The 16,713-nt window shown below is 32.4% G+C and overlaps 1 protein-coding gene across 3 annotated transcripts in view; it reads right to left on the reverse strand.

Moving 5' to 3' along the window:
• The window catches only part of LOC105151283 (protein amalgam), a 285,411-nt gene extending 280,698 nt beyond the window's left edge, over positions 1-4,713 (reverse strand). For 2 of the 3 annotated variants that reach the window (XR_015545216.1, XM_011064906.2), the window contains exon 1: positions 970-4,713. The gene's annotated coding sequence lies outside the window, so the exon portion shown is untranslated. The remainder of the gene's footprint in view (positions 1-969) is intronic. The other variant, XM_011064908.2, reaches the window with a different exon arrangement.
• Between the last annotated feature and the right edge of the window lie 12,000 nt (positions 4,714-16,713).

Below are 16,713 nucleotides of genomic sequence, written 5' to 3' on the forward strand. Positions count from 1 at the left end.
ATTATCCAAGAACGGGATAATGCTCGATTATAACAACTTTACCATAATCTTCATAAATGAGATTCCTTTGTGTTCCGTAATAATTTCAACATATTTTTTTTAGTTCTGAGAGAATATATAAGTATTTACTGTATCTAAATATTATAAACTGTTGATAAAAAAATTAAAATATTAAAATATAAAATAAATAATTTAAAGTATTTACTCCACTTATGAAATATTGGATTAAGAAGTTAAATAAAGAAGAGCGTGAAGAGAAAAAAGAAAAGATAAGATAATACTTGAAAGTTTTCTGATTATTATAATATTAATTTTCATACAAACAGAAATATATTAAATTTATCATTATATATATTTAATATATTAAAAAATTATTTTTAAGATAACATTTCTTATGATAACCGTTTTGTAGGTCATTATAACACAATATAAGCATTTAATCTTATGCAAGAGTCATAGAAACTCGTAATTAGGAAAAGTCGAGTATTGCTTTCAAGAACATAATGGGTTTTCGCAATCATTTTCGAAGCAATTAGTGTCCGTATTCCTTGATGCTTACGTACATAAAATTTTACATTAAGTCTTATTACGACTTTGGCAGATATTATTTAATATTAAATTATTTTTAACTCTTCGAAATTTTTTATTTTCAAACTGTGAGTTGTCTGTTTTAAAATATTACGTATGTTAAATTAATGATAATTATATAAATAGAAATTACATTATATATTGCATAATAATTAGTTCAACATTTGAATAGCTCGTTATTTGTACAATCCTAGTTTCTTAAGAGCTATTGATCATTTATAAGTATGTATAAAATTTTTCGCTAATCTGTCTGTATAATTCGTCCTTTTAAGGAAATAAGATTTCAATTTTAACTATATGTCTAATTTAGAATATATTATTATACCCTACTAATAATTTTTTGTAAAGTTGGTCGTTATTTAAGGTAATTTAAAAGTTTACCTTCGAAGAAGTCGCGCTCCTCTTCTCTCTGAAGTGCACACGATCGAGGAAATCGCTTTTCACGGAGGAACACCGAATCGAACAATCGGAAGACAATGGCACGGAATGGAGTCGGGTGGACGAGAACGCAACTAAAAAGGGACAACCCCTTAGAGCACTCGCTACGAAGTATCCAACCACTTTCAGCACAGCTTTTGCTCGACACTCTTCGATCTCTTACGAGAGCGATCGATTCCCGAGGCGACGATCTTGAGAGTCGCAACAATCTTCGATACTCAAGAGTATCTAATAGTTCTTCGCTTGAAGACACATGATACGATGTTTCGCGCGAGGACAATAGCGATTTATTAAAGGAATTCCGTGACGCTTTTGTCGAGCTTACGACGGACACTTTTACCCACATGCATATTTTACTTTCCTCCGCGATGTCGCGCGATCTTCTCACAACACGCAGCTGTTGCTTCAATTTCGGCCTGAACTCACGGGAAACTTTACGTCGTGATGGAAAATTAATAGAACGCACTGTCAACACTTTCTCGTCCGCGGCGGCAGCTTTTCGCGTACGCCGAAAAGCGTGTAATCGACGATGGCGAGAAGAGAAGTTTCATTCGTTGACAATGTCAATATTGTTATAGCCGATCGCGCATATCGCGTATATTATGATTTTATCTTGACGACTATCGATCGAAGAAAAAGGGAGGAAAATTTTAATTTCAAAATATTTCTTTTCTTTTTTTATTTTCAATTGCAATTTTATTTTATAAAATTCCGAAACACGCAGAGCGTAATACCGTAATTTGGACGATATTTTATAACTTTCTCTTTTATCTTACCGTATTTTAACATTAATTGCGCAATGTAATCCCCGTTTTACTTTTACTATATTCATGATATTCTTATTCGTCTAATTGCGTAACTTCGTGACGTTCCTCATATACATACTCGTAATAACAATTTAGATACAACACGTAATTTTATCCCGATATATTCCGTTCTGAAAGAGCGACTAATTACGTTGATAAAACGCGCGATAAAAAGTTGAACAGGTAATCGCGATTGCACTTGATACTAAAAGTCCGTGCCTGCAAAAGACATTTCGACGAGAAAGGCGCTCTAATGTCAACCGTAGCTGTTATCTTTGCGTTTCGCACAACACTTTAACCGCCCGAAAACTGCAATTGCACGATGGAGGGTACATCAAACGGTCAGTCGGAGCTTTAGTCTCACAAGTACTTTTCACCAGCACTTCGCGTAATCGTTTTCGCGAACACGGTTCCGTCTGGTCACGTAAGGCAGCACGAAGTTACTATTATTGCGACTGTATTTTTACAGTTCACGTGCGCTTCTGTTTCAAGACTCACCGTACATTTTACAGACGAATGACACTGTTATTTTCACGGTTCTTTGAATCTAAAACACTCCAAAGACTTACTTGCAAGCCGCGGACTGTTATTGCGAAGATTTTCGCATGTTACGACGTTTTTCACGAATTTTCTATTTGTCACTCGTGAGAAATATTTACGATTACGCAGTATCCGCGGAAAATCGTTTTTCTCTTACGGATAACCGGCATCTCGGCAGTAACGTCAGACGATCTTATTCTGTTCGATCACCTCTCTAAAACTTGGAACAAATTATTTCTTCTCCGACCAAGGAACTCTCAAGAATTCGCACGTGGAATAATGGAGTACTCCGAAGAGCACGGTATCCTTTACGCTCTTTAAAAATTGATTAGATTCTTTGTCGTAATGTTTACAAACGAAAATTACTGATGATTCAAATATTAATACAATTTAGATTTTATTTGATTATGTCTTTCCGACACAACCTATTCTTACAAATTTTATTCTCTTTACAGAAATATTAGGTATACCTTTTTCAACCGTCTTTGATTCTCAATTTGATTTTCAATTTTTAATGTCTCTAGTTATATACATGGATTTAAAATACTTTACGTTCGACCGTACATCAAAATTGCGTCACTGGAGCTCTCTTAATTTGTTAAAATTTTTTTCTGTGATTGTTACCTAGTGACAGAAGCAAACATCTGCGGTCTATGATCTATTCATAACTCTCGTTGGTTTTTCGGTAAAAATTGAATGTCCAAATGCACAGTTTTGTCAAGCGTGCATGTCACTATAAATAAAAATCATATTTTTATACGCGAAACCCGGAGAGTTCGCGCCACTTTTTGAGGTAAATTCACGAGCGAGCTTTCGCATTCAAGTATATCACTTAAAACCGGAAGATTCGTACTCGTGCGAAGCTTATCGGTATTAGAGAGAACATGAAGCTTTAATGCGGATTTTTGCTGACACATTTACGCATCACCGCAGAAATATCTCTCTTGAACGTTATATTGAACGTACTCGATTCAAATTCAAGCACCTTCAAAAATCTCAGAGGCATCCAAAGCATATCCGTTTCCCAAATATCGCATAAAGTTTATCACATTCGAAACCCGAGAAACCTTCCACTTTATCGCACCCCGAATATTTCGCAGATATATTTTCTCTCGTATTTCGATCGGTCTTTTTTAAATACCAGAAACACGCTGCAATGTTCCACTCGTATTCGCGTAATAATTTTATACAAGAGAAATTTGCACAGGTGAGAGCATTTTAATCCGAATTTCACTGAATGCGTTTCATTGCACTCTCACTTCAACTACCATTCTGTTGCCGCAAAATCCCGGGATCGAATTTATTTCAAATTTCACTCGAGCATCTCGAGCACATTCTAAGACAGTTATTTCCGTAAAATAGATTCCTTGTGTGATTCTTTCCCTAAAAAATTCTCTACAAATTCTCCACGAAGCACGTAACGTTTCTTCTTTTTCGCCACGCCACGATGCACTCTTAGTCTTTGGGAATTCAAGCGTTTTCTCTACGTCGACCGGGATTCCTCGATCACTCTGCGATTTCGCCGAAAATCCTCGCATTCCCGCAAATACATTTCACCGTTCCCAAAAACACTCAGATCGACGAAAAGAAAAAAACAGGTTGCCCGATAAGCAGTAAACAAACGTGTTGCTGTCAGATCAAGGGGTGAAATCCAAAGCTGAGCAAATCTACTTTCTTAATCGCACACACGCGGTTTATTTGGGAACTTAGGATCTGTCAACGATCGATAGATCCGCAATTACGGTCACTCACTCGCACCTATCGATCGCCATCGATTCATTCTCGTGTATTTAATTCCATTTTTCTCTCATTAAAACGCACCCTCTTGTGATTTTCTTCGGCGACTTTTCGATCGACGTGTCTCGACAATCGCCGTTCGAAATTTTTAGTCGCACCAGCCGAACGGTGCGACGCGGTGACGGCGCCGGAAATGACCAGTATCGCCGAAAAAGGACGGAATCTCGATTTTTTTCTCCTTGAAAAGTGGTTGCACTTTAGCGGTGGATGCGCGCGCGAAACCACCACGAGTGATGCTGACGTTGGACTGGAGCCTCCGACGCGGCGCTAGCGTCGCTACGAGCGAGGGGCAAACCAAAATCACCCTCCTCCGCGTCGCGACGTTCACCCCCGAGGAGGAGGGTGGCTGCAGTGGCGGAGGAAAAGCTAAGTCGCCCGGAGTTTAAGGTGCGAATCGCGCAAGAGAATAAGAGATTTCTTGGAGAAGCCGATTTGCTATGCGACTGCTATCTTCTTAGAAGATAAATCGTGCTTTTTTTCAATTGTAGATTTGCACAAAGATGAGTCTAGCGTATATTTTATAATATTAATCTTCAATTGCTTTTATATCTCTTAGACGCTATAACTTAAAAATAAATTCATGTGTATATAATAATTAAATGACATATAAAACGGAAGAAGAGAAATAAACTTAAAATTTTGCTAATTATTCCAAAGATATAAAATCCTCCAAAGAAAAATGAAAAATATTTATTTTCACAAAAGTATAATAAATGAAATAATGCTAATAATTGCACCGAGACATTTTCAATCAATTAAAATATATACTTCCAAGAACATTTGTCCTAGATACAGTTGGAAAGTACATATTTTGTCATGCTTGTTATTGGACATTTATGAAGCGAACAGTTTCGATCATGGCAATCATATCGACGTTAATAGCTCGCTCTCGACGTGGTATGTCAATTATGCGTACACATAGATATAATACGTGCAATACAGTGTTGACCATGGATGGTAACGTACACTCCTGATTCGCCTCCGTTTGTTACATATCGCGATGTAACGTGTCAGAAGTGTCTATTGATCTCAGTGATGTCGAATGCATAGAACGGTCTAATGCGTTAGCAGTATCGAATGGCCGATGCGCCGGCAATAGATCATCCGACGGGTGGCTGAGATTTCGGAAATTACCTATCCGATATCGCGACGCCGCGATTTGCAAAAACGGCGGCCGACGTTGACTGATGCGAGAATGACTGGGAAACTCGATTTTGCGAAAAAAAAAAAATAAACAAGAACGACAAGCGCTGCCGGAACTTCCGTGTTCCGCGGTAGGTGAATTTTTGAACCGCGCGGAACAAGCGGAGGATCCGATCGACCGGCACCTCATGGCATGGCTGCGAACAAATACCTGCTTGCGTATACGGGCGAATAAAACGAACGTGTCCGTTTGTCGTCGTGTCTTTTCTGCACGGAGTCTAAAACAGAAGATACGAGCATCCGTTCTTTCACGAAGCAGCACACGCTTGTCGTGAAAACCCGGTTTTTTCATCTACGATAAAATACGATGTCTACGACAGCGTTTCTTCTTATGAGTGTTACGCCGCTAAAATTTATATTCGAGATATTTAAATGCCATATTTAGTATTTGAAGTAGGCTTACTTTGAGTAAAAATTAATTTATTTGCGTTAAATAATACCAAGTATGTTGTAAGCAGTGTGTCTGAAATCTTATAATGAAACTAGATAATTGTATAAAAAAGAATTTTAGATAAATAACATGAATTTTTTTAACAAAATAAGTTTTACATAATGAAAAATGAAAACAAAAATATTTTTTGATGAAATTTTACATAAATAAATGTAATTCAACCTGCAGTATTTCTGTAGATAAATAATTATATTAATGCACAAGTCTTTGTTTTTTTAATAATATATTAGAAACATGAAGTATGAGAAATAACATATTCTTTTACTTAATTAGAATGAATACTTAATGTTTAAATATAAAATGTAAATATTTGTTATATAATATTCTTTATTTCACATATATGTCAGCTTTAATTTTTAATTAGTAACGTAAAAATACAAATAAATAAAACAAGAGATTATTAACGCAAATTTAATAATAAATGAATTATATACGAGCAGTCACAGAAAATAATAAAAACAGCAGCTGAAAATAAACGTCTATTTTTTATTTTGATGTCAAAAGTAATATCAAAAATATCATAAAATCAGATTACATCACAATAAATGTACGTGAAATGTTCACGCATCAGATATTGTCAAATATTATACGAATATTTTGCAATTGTTGAAAAAAACGAAATACACGTCTACATCGAAAGTCTTTCTAGTTTACTGCTCCATAATGTAAAGCGTTCGGGGTTTATCGTGGAATCTTGAAGCTTCTTAAGGCTTCAGGTCCTGACCGCAGAAGTATAAGTAAGGTAAAACTAAACCAACTTTAGCGCCGTCGAGTTCAAGTTAAAATTAAAGTTTAAAGACTTATAACTTCCTAACGTGCTGCTCCCTGATCCCGAAGACGAGGATAGTTAACTCAATAGGTCCCATCTCCGACAAACACATATACGCGACACACACATGCTCACATATAATGCTTAAGCGGCAGCATTTTCAATAACTATGATACTCTTGATCTCAGTTTTGACACGACGCTTGCATAATACGCTTAAAACTTTCGTATCTTCTTTAATTTCTCGTTACATGACTGTCACCTTTAATCGACGATCAAACAGTAAATCAGAGACTCTTGTATTATTAAATCCTCCTTCTTTTGAGATATTTTAGATTTATATCTGTACTCTTTCAACTTTTATAAAATATTTAATTTTTTAAATTAAACCTATTTAAATCTGAAATTAAATCCTATGCAACTTAAAAGTCTTTCTCTCTTTATCATTTGTCTCAGAAAAACAAAAAGAGCGACAAAAATCTTTCTTTTTATTAAAAAATAAGTTTTAATTTGCACCATCTTACTCTGAGAACTAGTAAGCAAAGTTAATAAAAATAATAAGAATAATATATAGGAATAACAATAATGAGAATAATTTTGTTATTAATATTGTTATTATTCTTCTTATTCTTATTATTTCTCATTATTCTTATTCTTTTTAATTGTGCATTTCTATTTTTTTCTAAACCTTTATTATACTATTGCTCGTAAACGTATGATATACGTAAGGTGAAATGTATATAAATCTTCGCAGTGCATTAAGCTCGGTGTGAGTTTACTAAACCCAAATGACTATATGGATCAGTCATCCGTGCGAAAAGAGACGACACAAAAGAGTAATTGACGCTAAAACTTCATCCAGAAACTTTATCCCTATTGCACACATGTCCATACATTGCAGCTTCCTTGTCATTATTAAGAGAAATTATTACGACATGAGTAAATTAAGAGTAATAATAATTAATAGATTGAGTATATGTCTTATAAAATCGTAAGAATAAAAATTAAGATTTTTTTATGCTTCTTTTGCTTTTTACGTAATTAGCTTAATTTGTGTATTAAATATTTTTTTAAATATTTTTTTAACAACTTGACGATTTAAAAAGTTTCCTATATTTAACCGACTACAAGAAATAAAATTAAAAAGCGGTTTGTTGTAGTGATATATAGAAAAAGTAAATTCGAAAATGGTAATATAATATTACAGATCAGACAATCTGCAGCGTACATGCAGTAACAAGATACGCCATCATATATATATAACGTACAAAAACATACATGAAAAAATACAAGGCGTATTTATATAAAAACGATTCATATACTGTATCGAGAGCATTAAATAGTCCGCTGCTTTTGTTCCTAAAAATTTATTTTTCTGCGCAACACGCATTGTGTGCCTGCACAATCATTTCTGTATAACTGAAGCTTTTTGCTTGTACTTTTATTTATACATTTTTGGAATTATTGCATACCTATGTCAAATCAATATATCAGTACAGCAGAAATATTACATTTACGAATATCTAAAATTGTAAAAATAATTGGCAAAAATATTATTAATTATTTTAAAACAAGCCGATATAATTAAATTTAAAAAATTAATTTTAAAGATTTATTAATTCAAATAATTATATTGCCGAAAATATGCAATAATAGATATATTCTTCCTTACATTCAATAGAATAATATATTCTAGAAAATTAAATAATCAATTTCATTATTTATTCTAAAATATATCTTTATACAAATTTATCTGAATTAAAATTTGTTTTAAAGTCAGCTATTTTAAAGTTTCCTTTTGATGTTTGTATAGTGTAATACAACTCAAAATAAAGTATATTTTTTCCATTGAATTAAAATAAATGTATATATGTGTGATATTAGCTTATTAAACATTGACACATAGTTAAATATGTATTAATCATAAACTGACGAAAAGAATACGATTAATGTTTTTAAAACTATATGAGGAAATAAAACAGATGCTGCTCACACAATCGTGTGTCCTGACAAAAACATCAACAATGATCGCGACATATAATCGCGACAATATCCATTTGTCTCCGTCTCTTTTTTTGCTCGCGCCACATAGCCAAGAATTATATCTTTTAATAATGTTAAGAGTTATTAATCCTAATATTTCTGCGCTTTTGGCTTTTATTATATCAACACGTCATTAGGTCTGTCCGTTTCCTTATAAAAATTCGAACTAAATGCTTGACAATTTAAGTTTATCTAATTCACTTTTATATATTTATGTACATAGAAAACACATAATTTTTTGAAAAGATCTTTAATAATCGACAGATGGAAAGGTATAATATTTTTGATAATAAGATTAAGAAATACGAAGCTAAAAATTAAGAAATATAAATATTTGAAATATTCTGCTAACTCATGTTCTAAAAAGTAGGTGAAATGCAACAAGTTCCGTGTTCTGCGTTGTATACGATATTCCAAGCTTCGCCTACTTTCTCTCAGTTATAAATTCTTTAACGAATTTAAAGTCAATATTTCCTTAACAAGAGTTTAACATGAAAAATTATGTTTTGAGATAATCTTAGTATGATGAATTATATATACATATTGCTCCTCTACTTCAAAAATGACACAACTAAAAAAACGTGATGTTCGAGATATTTTACCATAAGTAAATTAAATAAACATTATCTTATCAGTCATCAAAGGAACTTCATTAAATTTCATTAAAAAATCATATAAATCGTTACAACTCAAAAAGAATTTTTTTTAATCGAAAAAATTATCACAACTTAAAAGAAATGTTTCTTTAAGAATTGTAAAACAAAAATTATAAAAATCATATTTAATGTTAAGCATATATTTTTTGTCAATATTATTTGATTAATCAATAATGTTCTATAAATTTTTATAAATTAAAAAACAATTTTTCTACTTTTCTGGGAAACTTAATCTTTTTACTTAATATTATTGCAATTTTTAATATTGTTAATTTTGTTAATTGCATCACTTTTAAAATAAGGGAATGATACATAATTATCGTTATAACATTGCATACAGCACAAATGTGTATTGAAACAGCCATATAACATACAATTATTTTTCAAAGATTAAATTATTTTATTGTAATTTAGAAGCAAAAATTTAATTGATTATCTACACTTAGAGAAAATAAATATTTGCTAAATATAATATAAAGATATAATAGTTAAGTTAAATTAATGGTTTTTATACCAAATGAATATACATTTATATTTAGCAAATATTTAACTAGTATTATGCAAACAGATATCTATTAAAATTTAGTACTTTTTCTCTCAGTATACAGACTCCACATCATGCAATTAGTTTTACAAAAACTAAACAATAATGAAATAAGACAGTAACGATATTTTTATAACGGATAACCGAAAGTTCTTAGAATATAAGCTCTTAGAACAATAATTAAGTTTCCTTGGTCCGTTACTGAGACGTCTGGATAGCGTCCAGTTACATTAACGCGTTACATTGTGAAATATGTTCCTTTCTTACGAGCAGATGTGCCAGTTTCCAGTAGCAATCAAAACTATCTTACGATCGATACTTTATGACTTTCTGTGCGTTATGGCACGTTCCTAGAGAGACTTTATGACGATTCTCAGGATGAACAGAAATTATCTGCGGTAACGGCGATTGAAAAACTCTACTGTCCCGTCGTTCTTCGGCCAAGAGGAAAAGGTAAAGAAAGTGCTGAGACGTCGATTAATTCTTATTGTCAGGGTCAGGCAGCTCTGAAGAAAAATATAATATGTCCGAATAAGCGTCTGGTCAGTGATTATTAGAATGAAGTCAGTAACCCCACTTGAAAGGGACTATGGCTGACTAGTCGTTGACTTTGACCACTGCGATCTGACCATTGCTCTGTCTCCGCGTATTACAAAATGATTGACGTTAAAAGTGGCGAATTTACTTTCTTATGGAAATAGGTAAAAGAAAATTTGAACAAACTTGACAATAATGGATATTTTTTTATTTAATTTACTTAGTTATTATTTAAACTTTTTAGTAAGTAAAAGAAATATGTATTAAATATTTTTAGAAAATCATAATTTTCTCTAATAAATGTTATGTGCAAATAGAAAGAATTTGTAAATTAATTTTAAATTAAGCTTTCTACGAATAAATATAAATATAATAAAATAAAGTAATTTTATAGTCGATTATTGATATGTAATTTTCCTGCTCAATAAAGAAGAACGTAACTGAATAACATGCTATATCTGAATTAATCTATTTTATATATAAGCATAGAATTATTTAAAATGCGTATTTCAATAAAACTTTAATTGATTCGTTTAGCTTGCATATCGATAAAGTCAACTTTACTGTAACGCATACTATACTTAAAATAACGATCATTTAATTAATATTTCTATCTATATTTTCGCGTGTTCCACAAACTTTGATGCCACGCCTATAATCGTTATTTTATTTTTTTTAATCGGCTATTCCAAATCTGATTTCATATTTTAAAATTTCATTTAAAATAAAAAAAAATAATTTTCCCTCGCCACTTATTAATTACAATATACAATTTGACAAATAAAATTGTAATAAATCCTTTTATATAAATATACACAACGTAAGCAGCACACTTTTTAATCACTTTTTTTCACAACATCCAATATTTTGCTATGCTATTACACTATTGACATAGTTTCTCTAAACGACATATTACAATTCAAAAGTCAGTTATAAGATCACTTGCTATTATTTCAATATTTAGATGCCAATATTTTACACGTTAAAATGAATCAAAAAAGTTAAAAGTTTTTAGTGAGTTAGTAAAGTAATTAATATTATAAAATACTTATAACAAATCATGTAATTTATATATATTTTTTATAGAATATTACTAAAAAGATTAATTATTTTTACAATGTATTATAACATTTTTATAATATATTGTAAATTCTAATTGCTATAAAAATCGAAAAAGTATAAAACTGTTTAACTATAAATTATATCTTTTACTATATACGCTGTACTTTATATTATAATCACATTTTTACAAAATTATCGTAATAACTTATAACTTAGTAAGAGCAATAATGATTACATAGTATATGACATGATTGACTCACTATCGTATCAAAGCTCTTAGAGAGCGCGATTCTGGATTGAGAGGAAATTAATTAAGATGGCACTGTCCTATAGATCAAACCATCCCTTTTCGCACCCCAAACCACCGAGCTCCTACGCGAACATTCCGTGCATAGCTTGCGGCCACATCTCAGACTGCTACATCACCAATCCGTACTGTACATCGTCTTGCACCCTTTATCGAACCCTAGTCAACCATTCCCAAGTGGTACCGGATGCTGCAGACGATATATCCTGTTCCGTGTTTCTCTTCCATAGGTATATATCTACCTACAAATGCGTAACATCACAACCGAACGCATCAGCTAAACATTTCAATAACAATAACAGAGAACCATCCGTTATCAAGACCCTGCGGCGTAACGCAAGATCCTCGCTTTTGCTAAGATTAAGTTAGGAAATTGAACCTAATCTCGCTATCGGCAATGACGCGGAAGAATCCCTGCTTACTTCATTCGGACACTCGTGTATCTATCTGTCACACGACAAACATCCGATAACAGCAGAGATGAATCTCCAGGATATTAGGACAAGATAGAAATTACAACATAAAGATCACAACTGTTTGAGAATCATTGTTTCATTCGTTCAATAACAACAATCATTTTGATGACTGAGAAGAGTTGACATGCATTTAGTTTCAGACATTAAAAATTTCATTTCCATAATAGCACTGTATTTATTATTTAAATATTTATAGAAATAAATTATATCAATTAACAAAATTTTGCGAAATACTGCTAAATCGTTATATTTTATGAAGTGCGTCGATATTCGCGTATCAAATTCGATTCAATCCATCACAAGATTTAATGAGTTTGAAAATCTGATTATCGAATTTATAATGTAGCAGCTTTCATCGGAGTTGAGGGAAATGCTATAATACATTTCTTATTTACTGATGATACATAATTACTCGTAATTAATACAGCTTTATTGAATTTCCCGAGAAAAAGAAAGAGAAAGAGAAAGAGAGAGAATGCAACATATATATTAACTCTATTTAAATTTACCGAACATATATTATTAATGCTAATTGCAAAATGAATTGGATGAATTTATGGTGCAATATCATAGAACGTGATTATTTCGTGATTATTTAAATATGTAACAAATGTTTGACTTTTAAACTATGTACAATAGTGAATAGTCAGAAAATGTATAGGCACAAACAGGAAAGAGAATGGTAAATGAAAGTCGGCGAGATGAAATTCCCAATGGGCGAGACGGAATCGTAGGAGATTTTAATTGGCATCATTAGACCCGCGCGAATAATTAGCACTCGAACGATCGAGGGCTTAATGGCGAACCGAGAATATGGTCTTTTCACAACTCCAGCCTGCATTATGGAATACTTTCGCGGATAGCTGCGCCCTTGGCGCAGATGACAAACTTTTAATCGTGTTAATTGCCGTCTAACTTGCTCGTAATAAATGTGACATAGCTGGCTGAAGATAAAAATACCTTCGTAAATTACATAAAAATATTAACTGGTTTTCTGGGACACATTATGTCAATATAAAAGATATCCTCACTTCAAGAATATAAAAGTAAAGAACATAAAAGTATAAATTTGTTACTTACTCATCTACACTTGAATTTTACATAGATATTTATGAAAACAATTACTTAAATTGTAATTTCATTATTTCTTTTTCACACAAAATATAAATAAATCTGTATATAGCGATTTCATGAAACATGTAAACGTAAAAAAAACTTTTCCACGATAAAAGTCACATCATAACATATGATTTAAGAAAAAAATATTAATTTTTTTCAATATCTTGATATTTACATGAAAAGAAAATATTTATTGTGTGTGCGTTATATAATTTGATACTTCGATAAAATTTTCGAAATGAAGCAAGTTATTTCATTATTTTAGACAAACATTTATTAACATCAGCAAGTTGTTCGAATTAAATGATGCAAAAAAGGTTTTACGCGAGATTCGTGCTGAGATTTTTGCAATTTATCCGACATACAATATTTATTCGGCGTGTTTTTATATTGGAACAATGAATTGGAGTATAATAATAACCCAGAGCAATTCGCAACTTGTGCCATTGTTCTAACTTCTGCATAGATGAAGCAATAAGCACAGCGTTCCACTAAGACTAAGAAGCGTCTTACTGTAACTGCATGCATTGCTATGCTGTTACGCGTTGAATACTCACCGAAGAGAAATATAACAGTTGTATAACTGCATAATAAACCTATTGTTCAAAGTATGTAACTATAATTAAGTTTTGTGTCAAAAGGTCATTCTTTATTTTATACTATAGTTGGTGTAATATCACAAACCTCTTACATGACGATGGCATATGTATTAATTAATATACTTATAAGTATTAATATAAAGAATATTAATAAATGGACTTTTTAAACAATATATATTAAATTATTATAAAAATGTGATTATCAAGTGCGTATAGAATAATATCTCTAACAACACAAAACTGGCAGCAATATTACTTGCAGCAATATATATTATAATACAAAATATATTACGTTAAATACAAAATTGTAAATTTTGTATTAAAAAGATTTTGTGTTAAAAAGATTAAAAATTGCAAATGGTTAAATTGTAGGAGCATATATTGAACAAAAATTGATAGCGTGCACACCTCTTGCCAGTCCCTGATCCAATTGAGAAGGCTATCAGAAGTAGTGATTAAAATGGGGAGTGAGTGCTTGGTCTGCAAAAAAGGGGTTAAAGGTAGTCTGAATGGAGGTTGGTGGGGGTCTCGTTTCGGGCTTGGGGAAACGTAGATAACACTTCTTACCCGAGGGACTTCTCACGACCCCAATCTCAAGTCAGATATTGTTCCGAGCTTTGAAAGCTCAAAAGAACTTGTGAAAAGGCATTTCGTCCCGATTCGATGTATTATACCAGGCTCATACGTATTGTACTCCTCGATCTTTCGCTCAGAGACTTTGGGAAAAAGGAAAAATATCCTGCTTCTCACGTCTCTAGACGGACACTGTTTGTAATTTATAGCGGTTTTCTTGGGAAATCAAAAAAATATTCTGCCGATTGCAGCAGTCTTTAATTAAACCAAAACCCTGATGTAAAATTGTAAAATAACACGTTCGTCAGTAAAATTTTAAAAATATATTTAAAGAAATTGCTTCATTATTATTACTACTTGATCAATTACTATCTATAAAAAATAGTGAAATAACTATAAATATTTTGCTATATTATTAAAAGGATATAAATTATATAAATATATTAATCAACAATTAAATATTCCATTTATTATGAAAATGTCTACTATATGATTATTTTAATCAATAGTAATATTGATTAAAAGATTTGTAACATATAAAATTTGGAAGAAATTTAATAAAAATATATAATCTGCAATTAAATTAATAAAGTTCATTAATTTTTAAAATATATTTGAAACAATAACGCATTTTTAACAAATTTTTTTCTAACAAATATCTGCTAACATACAAAATACTTGATGAAAACTAAATTGATGTTTTAAACCGTCGTCCCGGATTAAACCTTCGAAATCTAACGAAGGTGCAATTCCTTTAATCCGATTCACCGCAAAACGAGAGTGTCTCAGCCACTTCTAGTTTTAGTGCGACCATCAAATAACGCTTCAGAGATTAAACGAAGATCGGATGCTCAGGAGCGATCATTAAGATAATTCGTCACGGTCGCCCCCGTATTTCCGCGCCCTACGACAGTTAACGAAGAAACCCGTGAGGCGGTCCATAAGGAATTGTCGAAGAGGGTTCACCCCGTGCAGAGCGATAAATAAATCTCGAAAGCTGCACCGAGAGTTGGCTGCCGACTGCACGTATATAGATACCGCTTTCATCCCTTTAGCGAACGCGCCGCATCGTGGACGGAGGTAAAGTTGGTTCTGTATGTTCTTCACGGTGGCACCGCTCACTCGGAAGGATTTAGAGGCGGGAATGTAACTGCACGATACATCTTCTGTTTCGCGAGACGAAAGAGGGAGGCGAAAAGAGAACGAGAGAGAGAATGGGGGAGAGGGAACGCTCACGCGATACACGAAGAGGAATCGCACCCAAGGTCCCTGACAGCATAGTTACAGAATAAGTGACAAGTTTGTGTACTGCTCGCGGATCGTTGGATCACTTATGCATGGTAGACCGGTCCAAATTGCTTTGCGGGAGCGCCAGCCTGGAACCGGAAGTTACTGTGTCTCCTAACGTGCCGGGATTTATACCGACAGGTAACTCGGTAGTCTTGAGCCCTGCAGCTCATCCCTCTGAGCGGACTTTGGATACCTTAAGTCTCGTAACGGAGGAGTAAGTTTCGCTCAAGGCGACACTTTCGATCTTCGCCGTCCTGGATTTTTCAACGGCATGCGGTATTGCACTCAGGTGACAGGCAGAAATGAAAGAGACAGGCTTTACAAGATTTGATATCAAAAAGAGAAAAAGAAGGTGAAATGATGAGAAACTTGTCAAATTACATTTATGTATTTGACAAAAGCTTCATCCCAACTGAAAAATAAAATTATCTATAAGATTGAGAAAGCGCTTCTAAATAATGCGAAATGTTTTCTTCAAAACTAAACGAAACATATTTTTAAAATATATTAAAATCACACACACACACACACACACAATTGCATTTAATATTTTCTTAACTATTTTAAAATTTATTTAAAGCAGAAGCACGATTGGTATCTGTTAATATTTAAATGTTTTTTAAATGCTGACTGTACAATGTCGAGTTTATTTATTGAACAAATGGCCGTGTAATGTGAACAAAAAGTGCTGTATATAAAAATGAAGAAATTTCTGTTACAATAAAATATATATGTAACACATGCATATGTAACCGAATTACATGCATCTTCCAAAGAATGCTGTTAAAAAATTACGAGCAAAGTGAAATATCTCAAACAAAATATAATGCTGCGAGTTTTAAAAACACTACTTTCAAACAATCAAAACTTTGCGTTTTTCTTATAACGTCCGATATCAAGAGACACATAGGATATA

Source organism: Acromyrmex echinatior, chromosome 5 (genome assembly GCF_024713525.1).
Source record: "Acromyrmex echinatior isolate Ae372 chromosome 5, ASM2471352v2, whole genome shotgun sequence".
In the NCBI taxonomy this organism is placed as follows: domain Eukaryota; kingdom Metazoa; phylum Arthropoda; class Insecta; order Hymenoptera; family Formicidae; genus Acromyrmex; species Acromyrmex echinatior.